The sequence below is a fragment of the Balaenoptera musculus genome, chromosome 15 (genome assembly GCF_009873245.2).
Source record: "Balaenoptera musculus isolate JJ_BM4_2016_0621 chromosome 15, mBalMus1.pri.v3, whole genome shotgun sequence".
NCBI lineage: Eukaryota > Metazoa > Chordata > Mammalia > Artiodactyla > Balaenopteridae > Balaenoptera > Balaenoptera musculus.
Genome location: NC_045799.1, coordinates 21165659 through 21176952, shown reverse-complemented (window position 1 = coordinate 21176952; position 11294 = coordinate 21165659).

Below are 11294 nucleotides of genomic sequence, written 5' to 3'. Positions count from 1 at the left end.
TTCTCTGGCTCTCACCTGCCTTGACCAGCTGAAGGGAACACCCACAGCTGTGCCTTTCTCTGTCTCCTGGCCCAGCCTCAGATCGGATTCAAGAAGCTAAATTATATTGATTCTATTTCAAGATGTTTTCATTCTTGTTTTCTATAACACAAAATAGTCATGTTTGAAAATTTTACAACCTAGACATCAGCTCTAGCAGAATTACTTCGTGGAAGAAAGGTGGAGAGCATCACTGGACAATTCAAAGAATGAGCACACTGCTTGGAATAAACCTTCTTGTCTTAAGGGGAAAGTTGTTGCTTTATAGGGGTTATAGGGGCTCAGTTAAGATGATACTCAAAAGGTTAACTGAGGATTTGCCTTTTATAAGATCTCATTCCTGTCTGGCCCCCACACGGTCCCCACAGGGATTGCTTCATAGATGGCAGTGTTGCTGTGTACTGTTGTTCAGGTTGTGTACTGCATGAAGATGTTCCATCCAAAGGGGCACCATCCACATCATAGTCATATACTAAGTTATGTGAGAGAACCTGTGTGGGCATGGAGAATCCAGACTTCCTGGAAAGTCCTAAAGCAGCAGAGGAGAGATCCTCTTTCAGAAGCTCCTATTGGCACACATGACCACATACACGTTCATGAGAGAGTATGGACCTACACATTCCCTGGCACACGCATGTGCACTTGGCTATGCCCTGCCCTGAGACTGACTTTTCAACCTCTGCTCTCAGAGGCTCGATTCTCACCCTTCACATGACTCAGAACCTGATGTGTAATTTCATCTGGGGGTTGGGGATAAGGTGGGACATGGTGTGGGTGTGTGTCATGTGCATCTAGCATCTAGGAATGTGTGTGAGTGGGGGAGAGTGGGCCCTCTGCTCCTCTGGGCAAGCTGTTAGGGTTGTTCAATAATACACTGTATGTGTCAGCTATGACAGTGTAACAAATGATCCCAAACTCACCAGCAACCATTTATTAAAGCAACACTATTCACGCCATGTGTCGATGGTCGGCTGAGGGTTGGCTGATCTGGCCCTAGGCTCAAGCTGTGAGTGCTCACTGGGCTCTGGCCTGTGCCACATGAGTTCATTCTGGGACCCAGGCTGCAGCCATCCAGGGATAGCACTTCCCATGGTGATGGGAGGTGCAAGAGGGCCAGCCCCACCACACAGCCTCAAGTCTGCTACCATTCCACTGACCAAGGCACGTCATGCACCCAAAGCCCAAGTCAGTGGATGGGCCAGGGGGACAGTAGCCCCTGCCTCTGTTGGAGGAATGGCAGATGCCTTAAGTAGAGGGAGGGGTAATGAATTGATAACAATAATTTGGTTTATCCGGTATTAACTTAAATGACAGAGGGACAACATAAGCTGCACACCTAGGACTCTGTTGGGAGAACTTTTCAAACACTGTAAAATATGTTTAGTGGCATAAAACAACAAATATGTGATTCTGTTCATGGATTCTGTGGGTCAGGATTGGGGCAGGGCAAGTGGGGATGGCTGGTCTCAGCTCCATGATTTCCGGGGCCTTGGCTGGGAAGATTGACCAGCTGCAGGTGACTTCACAGCTGGGGACTGGAAACATCTAGAAGCTTCTCTACTCATATGTCAGAAACCTAGACCAAAATGACTCAAAGGCATGGTTCAACTGGCTCTGTTACCTGGAGCGCTTAGGGGTGACCTGATACCTGGCCTGGGCTTCTCAGCATCGCCACCGGGAAGGGGCAAGCAGAGGGAGAGAGACAGGTAGGGGCTTTTATGACCCGACTCAGAAGTCACAGAGCTTGACTTCTGCTGTGTTCTGTCGGTTGCAAGTCTGCCAGGTTCGAAGGGAGCGGACGTAGACCCCACTTCTCCATAGGCAGGGTGTCAAAGAACTCGGGGACCGTATACTATATACACTACACCTACTATTTGCCAGCAGTGTTCTAGGCACTGGGGAGACAGCAGTGACTAGAGAAGACAATCCATTGATATTTCCAGGAAGAATGAATGAGTGTTATCCAAAAGCAAAATAGCAGAGACCTAATCCAGGTAAGGGATCTGAGAAGGTCTTTTTGAGAAAGTGACTTTCAGGCAGGGACCTGAGGAAGAACTGGCAGATGAGGGAAGGCCACTCCAGGCAGAGGGAGGAAGAAAGGATGGGGGATGAGGTTGGAAAGGGAGTCAGGCCAGACCCATGCCATCTTAAGGTATCTGGATTTTATCCTCAGGGTACTCTCAAGCAGGAGACTGATAGGTCAGCTTCAAGAGCTTGGGAGATCTTTCTGAACCAGATAAGGGTACCTAGAAGCCATGTAGGAAGACTGTGATGAGGCTGTGGTCCAGGCAAGAGGGGAGGGTAGCCTGAACCAAGATGGCGGCTGTGGGAATGGGGGGAAGTGGGTGGATGCAAGAGATGTACGAAGGGCCGAATTAATTAGTGGTTAATTGAATGTGGGGAATTACAAGAAAGCATTTTTCAGGAGCGGCCCTCAGCGCGCTTGAAGGTAACACCTGGTGAGACCAGGAATTCAGAAGGGGAATCAGAGTTTATGGTGGGGAAAGAATGGGTTCAGATCACTTCCTTCATACCTAAGGGCTTCCTGAAACCACAGCGCATACCAGTTGAGAGCACTGGAGCTGGGGCTTGCAACGTGGGTTCGAATCCTGGCTCTGCTGCTTGCCAGCTGGGTAGGTACGAGTGGGCCATCTACTCCTGGGTCTGTTTCCTCATCTGTAAACTGGGGAGAATAGCACCCACCTGTGAATATTAAACTGATGCCTGTGCGTGTCTGGTGCTGGGCATGTAGTAAGTGCTCAGGAAACACTGGAAACAAAATGACAACAGGAGACAGTTATTCATGCTGTACACGGAGGATCTGTGCACTTTTCTGCACATACTGTACATCAGTAAAACACTGAAAATAAAACAAACAAAAAATCGGCTGTTAGTGATGTTCAGAACATATTTTGTGGATGTGCTGAGTGCCCTTGTTCTCTGGTGAAACGGGGGACTCACTGCAGCACTGCGTCACGTGACCTTGGGACAGTGACGCCATTGGAACTGTTAGGGTTTTATTTCATTTCTGTCCCTTCCTGCGTCCCATCTGACCTCCTCAAAAAGTTCACCCAAAGAAATGATCACTCCCCTCTCCCTGCTTAGCTGTCAAAACGGGGACAAAGGTAACGACTTTTGTTTTGGTTTAGTCACCACAGTTTTCAAATTGTCACGAAAACACCCAGAGGCCGGTAATTTCCAAGCAAATCACAAAGCAACTAAAGAAATCGTGCTGTGCACCAGCAGGGGTTTCCAAACGGACACAGGAGGTTCCCGGACTGGCAGTTGTCTCGAAAAGCATAAATCAAGCTAAACGGCCAATTTTATAATTAACTGGGAATCAGTCTCCAGTTAAGCTTCTGCTTGGTGAAATTGGCCAAGAGGTTGCCCAGGGAGAGCTGGTGCCCTGCCTCTTCCTTCAGGCACTGGCAGACCTGAGATTGTTTTGCTTTACCACTGTCAAGGATGTTTCAGGATGGGAGGGTGGAGCTCAGCGTGTGGGCAGGACACTTGGGGGAAAGGCACAAGCCAGGGCCTGTGGGTAAGGTGCTGGCGGGACAGGCCATGTGCAAAATGAGCATGGGGGCCCTTGTTAAAAAATTATTAAGAATTTCAAGATGGTGATAGCAGAGCACTAAACCCAGCATGGGCTCCTCCTAAGCCTGGGATCCTGTGGGACTACCCAGGTCACACACCTGTGATGCTGGTCCTAGGTACTGGATCACACCTCCAGAAGCTGGGGGGACATCCATGGGTGGGGTGTCAGGCTGAGGGCAAAATACAGCCTCAGAGACTCCAGGGCACAGGACCCCACGAGGCAGAGGCCAGGTAGACAGCAGGAGCAAAATTGGCCCCCTGTTCCAGGTTATAACAACTACGACAACAACAAACAGAGACAAATCCAATAGAACAATTCTGGGGTGGAGGCAATTTGGCAGGAAGTGTCAAAATTTTATACAAACGCTTTGATTCAGCAATTCCACTTTCGACTCTCTTCCACTGTTACCTCTGTGCAAAGGTACAAGGTAATAAATATGAGGATGCTTTTTATTCATGATCTGGACCCAATGGAAGCAATCCAAGCATCTGTCAAAAGGGCATGGATTAAAAAACCAAGCTACTGGGCTTCCCTGGTGGCTCAGTGGTTGAGAGTCTGCCTGCCAATGTGGGGGACACGGGTTCGAGCCCTGGTCTGGGAGGATCCCACATGCCGCGGAGCGGCTGGGCCCGTGAGCCACAACTACTGAGCCTGCGCATCTGGAGCCCATGCTCTGCAACAAGAGAGGCCGCGATAGTGAGAGGCCCGCGCACCGCGATGAAGAGTGGCCCCCGCTTGCTGCAACTGGAGAAAGCCCTCGCACAGAAACGAAGACCCAACACAGCCAAAAATAAATAAATAAATAAATAAATTTATATATATTAAAAAAAAAACCAAGCTACCTCCCCAGGTAAGGATATTTCAAATAAAATGCACTCTGTGTGTGAACTTCTTATGATTCGACTGCTCAAGATATTATCAAAGGCCCCGCTTCTAAAATTTCTTTTTATAGCTGTGCGTGATATCCACTTTGTTCTAAGCCCGGATCCCCGCTGGGTGACTGCCAGCACCTGGAGGCGGCTTATTTTTCGCACATGTCTTCAGCAAGTTGTCTACATCTCAGAATTCCCAACGGAAGTCCTGAGCTTTATCTTCTTGAAACAATTCCTGTGGCTGGAGGAATGCACGCAATGGTTCTTTTCTGTTTTTTTTTTTTTTGTTTTAACAATAGCTTTATTGAACTATAATTCACATATCATGTAATTCACCCATTATAAAGTACACAATCCAACAGTCTTCAGTCTACTCCTAGAGTTGTGTAATCCTCATCACAATCGATCTTAGAACATTTTCATCCCCTTAAAAAAACGCTGTACCTATCGGCAGGCACTCACACAACAGTTCTTAATTCAAGCTTACCTGGACCTGCGTCTGTGACTAGGCTTGGGGGGGGGCGGTCACAGCTGCTATAACGGGGGATGCGTGGAAAAGATACTGGGGAGGTAGCCACAGGGCCCACCACATCTGTGCTCCGCTCACCTGTGACGTTGTGATGTCCCTTTGTCCTCGTCTGGCCCCGAGATGCTGACGGCCTCCTGCAATATGCCTTCCTTACCTCGCCAAGCTCTTGTTGTAAGACTGCCTTTAGTGCAGTAAGAGTGGGCCAGATCTCAAGTAAAAGGGATATGGCGGCCAGGATTGGGGAAACCCAGACCCGGCTGGGGGGACAAATTATGCAAAGACACGGAGATCTAAGAGAAACTGGAGAACTCGACAACTCATAACTGGAAAGCAACGTTCACGTGGGGAAATGGCAAATGATGAGGCCCACGTGTTTCTGTCAATCTCACATTTCTAGCCGTTCTTGTTTATTTTTCTTGCTGTGCTATGAAGCGCATAAAGGTTCCTGACGGTCATAGGTTCTTTGTGGATTTACTCTTTTTCCCTCCTTAGAATGCTTCTCAGTCTGAAAGTGCTATTGATATCTCGTCCGTTGTGTTAACATTTACCTAATATTTGGCCCATCTTTTTTACTTTTAACTTTTGTTCTTTTACATTACGTGTGTTTTCCCCAGCTTTATTGAGATATAATTGACATATAACATTGTGTAAGTTTAAGGTATTCCATGTGATGATTTGATACACATATATTTTGTGAGATGATTACCACAAAAAGGTTATTAAGATCTTTATCCCCTCACAGAGTTAGCACTTGTGTGTGGTGAGAACATTTGAGATCTACTCTCTTAGCAATGTATAAGTATTTTAACTGTAGTCGCCATGCTAATCATTGGATCCCCAGAACTTACACGTTGTACAACTAGGAGTTACTCTCTGACCAGCATCTCCCCATTGCCCCCACCAACCCCTAGCAACCACCATTCCACTCTCTGTTTCTATGAGTTCTGTTTCTGTGAGCTGTTTTAGATTCCATCGTACAGTATTTGGCTTTGTCTGAATTATTTCACTTAGCATAATACCCTCAAGGTCCATCCATGTTGTCACAAATGGCAGGATTTCCTTCTTTTTTATGGTTGAATAATATTCCTGTGTGTATGAACACAAACCAAAGTCTCCCCTGTGGAGCGAACATTCCAGTGGAATTCTCAGTCCTAGGCTCAAATTCCCAAATGTGTCTTCATCTCTTTCAGAATAATAAACAACTGTAGGTTCCCATTATGTGTTATGCGTAACAAAGCACCCCAAATTTAGCAACTTAGCAGTGTAAAGCAACTATTATTATTATTATTATATCTCACTGTTATAGGGGTTGACAGGGCCCAGCTAGGCAGTTCTCACTCCGGGACCCTCATGCAGTTAGTCAGATGGTGGCTGAGGCTGGAGTCGCCTCAAAGGATTTCTCACTCTTGTGTCTGGTGGGGGATGTGACCATCAGCTGGGCCTCACCTGGAACCATCGCCTGGAAAGCCTACCCTAGGTCTCTGTGTGTGGCCTGAGTTTCCTCATAGCGTGGTGACTGGGTTCTAAGAACAAGAGTTTCGGGGCGGGGGCGGGCAGGAGGAGAGAGAGAGAACCAGACGGAAGCTGTCTTGCCATGTATGACCCAGCTTTGGAAGAAAGACAGCATCACTCTACCACATCCTATTTCCCTACATCCAGCCCATATTCGAGGGGAGGGGAATTAGACCCCCATCTCTTAATGGGGTGAGAGTCAAAGAATTTGGGGACATGTAAAACCACCACATCACAGCTTACCAGGCTTTGCAGAATTGGCCCTGTGCCCCGCTCTGCCTCCCCTCCTCCCACCCCCCCTTCCCATCTCCCCACTTCTGCCACTCTGGCCTCCTTGCTGTTCCTGGACCACGAAGTGGTTCCTGGACCACTCCTGCCTCAGGGCCTTTGTCCTCACTGCTGCTGCTGCCTGGAATGCTCTTCCCCTGGGGATCTGCATGGCGTCTTCTCTCCAACCAGAACTGGGCTCAGACGTCACCTCCTTGGAAAGCTGTCACCAACAGCACCCCTGCCCTGTCACTCACTAGCCCCTTGACCTGCTTTATTTATTGTTAGAGCATTTATCACCACCTGACATCACATAGTGCATTTATTTGTGCATTTGTTGATGTCCTCCACTAGAATGTAAAGTCATGAGGCCAGGGACATTGCCTGTCCTTCTCACTGCTGTAACCTCAGTGCCTAGAACAGACCAAGCATACACAACTATGGGGGACCACAGGCAAATCCAGAGAACAAGGAAGGGAAAATTGCTTTTATAGGGAAAAGTTGGAAATTGGGAAAGGGTGTGATAACCAAAGAGCCCATCAGAGGAAGCCGGAAGACCAAAGTATGGAGGCTTCTTATTGGTTGGGCTGCTACAGTCTTTGGCTGAGCTGAGAGAAATCTTCTTCTTCTTCCTGACGGATATTAAGTAGAGGCCCCTTCCTTTTGGAGTTGTAGGCATAGGTCTCTTCCTGTTTGGAGCAATTGGTGATGCATGGCAGGGTGTGAGAGCTCCCCCTACAGGCCTGCTCCGACTCCAATTCTAGCTGAGGTTTCTTTAACTGCATAGCTTGCATGCGCTATGTCCCCATTTTACATTAGGTCTTCGTCAGCTGTGTAGGCCAATATGTATATGCCCGTTGCCACTGTGCGTCCTTGGGTGGCCTGAAAGCTTAGGTTCTCTCTCTCTATAGCCATTATCAGTGCAACTCTCATACTTTTTATTGTCATTTATATATCCTGCTGGCACTTGAAACCTGATAGGTTGTGGGCATCTTCTTTCTTGGAATAGATTTGACGTGGCATAACCCAGTGATTGAAATGATAGACACTGAAAGCAGAAAGACCTGGGTCCCAATGCCCACTCTCCCACTTAGCAGTCACGGGATCTTGGGAAGATCTCTGAGCTTCAGCCGCTCCATCTATGAAGAAAGGGTAGTGAGTGGCTCCTATTTCCCTGGGGTGTGTGAGTACCATCTGCTTCCCACGTGACTAACTGGAAGCTGTCTGTAATTTGCAAAGGAAATGTCTCCAGAGAATGGGGACTTGGGTGTGAAATGGAACCAGCTCAGTTCCGGGGCTTTTGAGTCTCCTCCACATAAGGGGCCTTCACTCTCCAGGGCCCTGGGAATCCTCCAGGCTTCATAGAGGGGCCGCTCTGTGAAGTGAGAGAACGTGCACACCTCTGAGCATTTCTGTCTGCCTTTCCAGCTTGAGGGCAGTAGGAAGGGACCCTGAGGGGAAAACTTGGGCCCTTGAGTGGACTTTTCCCATCAGGCCCATGGGCTTCAGCCTGGAAAATAACTTCCTGGGCAATGAACCTTAGCTAGGAAACCACATCCTGGGGCAAGGGACTTAGCTAAGAAATTACTTCCTGGGGCAAGGGCCTTAGCTAAGAAAACACTTCCTGGGGCAAGGGCCTTAGCTAGGAAACGACTTCCTGGGGCAGTGGGTCTGAGCTCTAAGCTTTTTTATTCGATCCTGGGGCTTTGAGCTTGAGCCTGGAAATCACTTCTTGGGCCAAAAGGCCTCAGTCCTCAGCCTAAGAACTTGCTTCCCTGAGTCACGATCTCAGCCCCCGTATCCTAGGCAACTGTTACTGAGGTTCCTGGGCCTGAGCATGGGCACAAGCCTGGGAAATCACTTCCTGGGGCTCTGGGCTTGGAGGAGGTAGGGAGCCAGCGGTCCTGACAGCCTCTCTGTTCTGTTTCCCCACAGCAGCAGAGTCTGAAGGGCTGCAGGTGCAGGCTGGTGGGGGAAACATTCATCATGGACTCCGCTTACTCCGAACAAGCTGTGCTGCTTCTGCAGAGAGGCAGGCGGCCCCCGGGAGGCACCTGCACCTGTGCCGGTGATGTTGCTGCCCAGAGGGCTGGTGGCTAGGCCCTGCCTTTACGCACCAGCACATCACGTCCCTCCCTCCTCACCCTTTCCATGCTGCCGGGCACCCAGCAGACAGTTGTTGAATCACACATTATTTTAGTTCATTCCACAAATATTTACTGGGAAGCAGGGAACTACAGTCAGTTATGTTCTTCTTTATTTTCATTTATCCTTTTCTTCTTTGCTTTTATGCATTGAAAGTCCTCCCTCATCCAGCAAACAACTATCCACCTACAAGTGTTTTTCTAGTTGTGTTTTTAAAATTAATTTTGGTGTCTGGTGTGAGAGACCCAACTTCTTAGTTTTTTTCTTTTCCAAATGTTCAGTTGTCCCAGTACAGTCCCAGACTCCCAGTAAAGTGCACAGATATTTACCTTGCACATCTTGATGTGTGTACCTGTGTAACTACCACCAGATCAAGATATGGAACACTCCTATCACCCCAAGGCTCCCCCATGTCCTTTCCCAGTTAATCCCCCCTCCCCCCAGGGTAACCAGGCTTCTGATCTCTCATCAGGAAGAGTCTTTCCCAGGTCCTCATGCTGCTGAAGGAAGAGGTTCTTCATTGATCATATTTTGATGTGGCTGGATAATCCTAGGTAACATTTTACTGAGGGCTTCCCTGCCCCAGGAGTTGCTCCAGAGGCATCGTTCACATGCACTGGCTTGTTTTCTTACCTCACCCTACGAGATGGGTGCTGTCATTGTACTCCCACTTTATAGATAGAAAAAAGAGAAGTGAAGCTCAGAGGGAAGTGATGGAGCTAACTGAGCCCCCAGCAGCCTGACCCACAGCCTTGCAGATTGACCATTACTCCCTCTTGCTTAGGAAATTTGCCCTCCACCCCTGCAAGAACCCCACTCCAATGTGAAAGCACTGTCTTTCCCTCGAATGGAAGCTTCTTTTAAACCTTTTGTTTTGAAATAATCTTAGACTCACAAGAAGTTGCAAAAATAGTACAGAGTTCCCATGTATTCTTCACCTACTTTCTTCCAGTGTTAATATCTTATGTAACCATAGTTCATCAAATAAAATTTTTAAATAATGACTTTCTATTCCTAAAGCATCGGAGATAATTAATGTTCAAAATTATCTTATCTTCTCATCTTGGTAATTTGATTTTCCCCACTCAGCCATGAATGATGATAATAATTAATGCTAAAGGGTACCACATATTGCTGACCTTTTACCGTGGATCAGTTATTAGACCAAGTACTTTATATACATGATTGAATTTCATTCTGTTATGTTGACAGTAATTATCTATAAATAAACTAAGAAATAGTAATAGCTATAATGACTGAGTACTCAGTATATGTCAGGTGCTGTGTTTTTTGGCCGCGTGGCTTTGGGGATCTTAGTTCCTCCACCAGGAATTGAACCCTGATCCTCAGCAGCGAAAGCACAGAGTCCCAACCACTGCACCGCGAGGGAATTCCCTCAGGAACTGTGTTTTATATGCTTTATCTAATTTAATATCCCCAACAACCTTGTGAAGTAGATGCTATTATTAGCCCCATTTTACAGATGAGCAACTTGACACACGAAAGGGTAAAATTACCCAAACTCACAGGTAAAGTCAGAATCCGAGCCCGGAGAGTGTGACTGCATAGCCCCTACAACGAGCACTAGGCTGTATTATAGCCACAGCATTATTACCGACAACCACAGCATGATTCCTTTCCCTTCTTAGCACTCTAATGGGGCACTGGGGAATAGTCTGGTTAAGTCTTCTGGTAATACTAAAGAAATCTGTCGTTCCCCCCCTGCCCCACCCCGTCTCTCGGCATTTTTCACCTCTGATAGCAGGAATGCCTGCAGATCCCCACTATTGCCTCTAGGTGGCGCAGTCTAACATAATTTATTTTTCAGTTAATATTCTGTCGTTACGCAGAGTGCGGAAGAGGAGCATCGGAGCTGTGGGTGACACGGCCAAGCGTAGGGACAGATTGGGTGAGAGAGAGAGCAACAAAGGACCTGAATAGACACAATGAGGAGAGGCCTGTGGGGTGACCCCTTTCTTCCCGCCCCTCCTGTTGGAATGCAGGTAGTAAAAGCATCTTCCATTCACTGGGGCCTCTGGCACCCGAAGCGCTTTACACCCCTTAGCCCATTTTACCATCACAAAAACCTCACAAGGTAGGCACAATTTTATGATTACAAACGGGGAATTAGAGTCTCAGAATGTGACCCCATCAGTCAGAGGTAGAGCTTGGACTTGAACCTGGGATGCAGTCCTGAGCCCCTGCTCTTCTCCACTCTGCGCTTCCTCTTCCTGGTTGCCTGGGAGGACGGGGGAGCCTCAACGCACATACTGCTGCATGGCTTGAACGAGTGTTTTTCCTTTTCTCCCTAGAAATTTAGGATCCCCAAGGG